Genomic DNA, 2690 nt, shown 5'->3' with positions numbered 1-2690 from the left:
ACTGAGCCCCAACCCCCTGAGTCACCCATTTAAAGAGCAGCTGCAGCGCTCAGCTCAGCCAGGCCACTCGTGCCCTGCAGAAGGGGAGAACAACAATCCTGCGGGGCAGGGCCCAAGATTCTCCAAACCTTCCCACCTCCCCGGTTATCTGCAGCACATGCTCGACCTGCTCAGGCTGAAATTCTGGTATTTCAGATGGCTGGGTTATTTGATTTTGCAATTTTAATTATCGCCTCTCTACCCCAGTGGCGTTTCTGTGCAACGATCACTCTGAAACACTATTTGGGCTCCCACTAAGTAACCATAAGAGGCGTTTGGAGCCAAAAGTTTAGGCACAACACCAAGACAGATAACAGAGCACTGGAGCCATCCCTCTGCCCCACAGCCCAGGCCAGCACAAGGCCTGCACAGCAACTCCCTGAGCACCAACGCTGAGGAGATTTTTCCCCTTTTAAATCCTTCACTTCCCAGTATTTCCAGGTGATCTGCATCCAATCCCTGCAGCGAGGTGGGCAATGGGATGGAAAGGGAGCCATGCATGGAGCAGGGAAGGGGTTAACACACTTTCCTAGACCCATCCTAATGAGCTGCACAAGAGCTTTCTGTGATTCAGGTTTCCTTTACTGAGGTACCACTTACCCTGGATAAGCAAATGAGCAATTAGCAGAGCTGCATCTGTGATGCCATTTAAATTCAAATGATACACCCTGGCTGCTCATTAATAGCGGGATGTGCAGCTTCCAGACGATAAACCCAAATCCAAGGTAGAAATCCCCTTCTCCCAGCAGGATGGGGGGATGTGCCCGGGAACATCGGGCTGCTTTTGAGGGACTCATCCCAGGGGCTCCCAGAGCAGCCTGGCAAACCCCCCTGCCCTGCTCAGGGTGGTTCCTGCAGCCCTGAGCCCACCATCTGCCTTGGCATCTGCTGCTCACCCACCCAGCACCTCGGAATCCGCCCTGCTCTGCATCCATGGGTACCATCCATGGGGACATTCATCCTGCACAACTGCAGCCCAGCAGGACAAGTCCCCCTTTCTGGCCCAGCAAACCTGTGTGAGGTTTGGCTCCAGCCAGGGGAAAGTGGAGCTTTTATAACCAGGAGAGCAGATGTTCAGCTTCAGGGCAGGTGGGAGTGTGGGGCTCTGAGGATGCAGGACTGGGCATCGTCGGCTCAGCCTGGGAATTCCAACCTGCAGCATTGTTTTGGCTTCACCCAAAAATCCAGGGAGCTGGGGCTCCTTCTCTGTCAGAGCTGGGCACCTGCAGGGCTCACAACAGAGGCATTCAGGGACCTGGGCAAGGGCCTGTCCCAAGCGTTTTTTGGGGGTGAATGGCCTGGTTAAGAGGGCATTTCTTCTGCCACTTGCTCTTATCCCTGCAGCTGCAAAGATTCATTTCTCTCCTCTGTTTCCCCACCCCAGGTCTGAACTTCACCCAGGTTTGGGATCTGCCCAGCACTGGGTGCCTGGAGGAACACGAGGAAAAGCTTTACAGGAGGGAACTCATCCTGGAGCTCTGGGGTATCCCTGGCACAGCCCAGTGGTACTGGCAGGTTTGCTGCTCCTCGGCCTCTCTGCAGCAAAAGGCTCCTCCTGAAGTGCCAAAAGAACACAATGTGAATCACATGAGCTTCATCGAGCATTTTATCACCAGGAATCTTGGTGACGTCACCAGGGAACGCTGGGGACACTGAGGCAGGAGGGGGGTGGTCCCACAAGCTGCAGTGTCAGCAGACCCAGCCCCCTCCTCCTCCTCCTCCTCCCCCAGCAAAGATCACCCAGAAAGGACAGCGAGCAGGAAATTAGATTACCATTTGCTGCAGTGTCTGTGCCGTGCTGCTGTGCTGGGCTGAGGGCAGGGAGGAAGGAAGCAGCAGCTGGAGAGGGGCCAAATCCCCACTGGCAACGCGGCCGACCTTGGGACGAGGTGCTGTGTACACACTGCCCCTCGGCTGAGGATGCAGCAAAGCCCTGTCACTGGAGAGCAGCTCCCTCAGCTGATCCAGGGCAGGATGGAGACCCTGGGGTGCCTTAACTCCTGGGATGAAGGGCTGAAACAGTCTCATCCCCTGGGGAGGCTGGAAGGCTTTTTTTCTTTTTCAGCAGAGAGATTTACCCTGCGGGAACCCACAGACCGCTGACAGGAGCCCCGGCCCCGTGGAGATCCTCCCCTCCTGGCAGTGCCCTGTTCTCCCACAAAACACGTGAATTCCTCCATTTTCACACAACTACCTTCACTTCTCCCTGCCCTGGATAACAGGGAGGTGTTCACTTTCCTGTCTGGAAAGAAGAGTTGAACTGAAAGCGGAGTCTGCCTCCTCCTGCAGCCACAGGGACGGCTCCCTTTATCCTCCCCCATAAATAATAGAAGGATTCATTCACAGGCTTGTAACAGATTAAAAATATATAAATAAGAAAGAGCTTGATTTTGTTTTGCCAATCATGCACTCAGTGTAATTTTCCCTTCTCATCCCCTTGTGCCAGTGCATGTGGACTCACAGAGATTTTAATAAGCTGGAAAGGCGCCAAACCATTTCTGTCTCATTAAAAAAATATCAGCCCGGTGACAAAGGTAGTTTTTTCACATCAGCAGTCAAATCCACTTGCTGAATTAAAATCCAGCTGACGGGGAGACTATCAATTTTTAATGGGAGCTTCCTCCCTCCTGGAAAGGGGAAGCATTGGGGGG

Source organism: Empidonax traillii, unplaced genomic scaffold, assembly GCF_003031625.1.
Source record: "Empidonax traillii isolate 1590-97213 ecotype Southwest subspecies unplaced genomic scaffold, ASM303162v1 scaffold958:size599741, whole genome shotgun sequence".
NCBI lineage: Eukaryota > Metazoa > Chordata > Aves > Passeriformes > Tyrannidae > Empidonax > Empidonax traillii.
The sequence above is the reverse complement of the archived record's forward strand: the minus strand, read 5'-3'. Positions refer to the sequence as shown.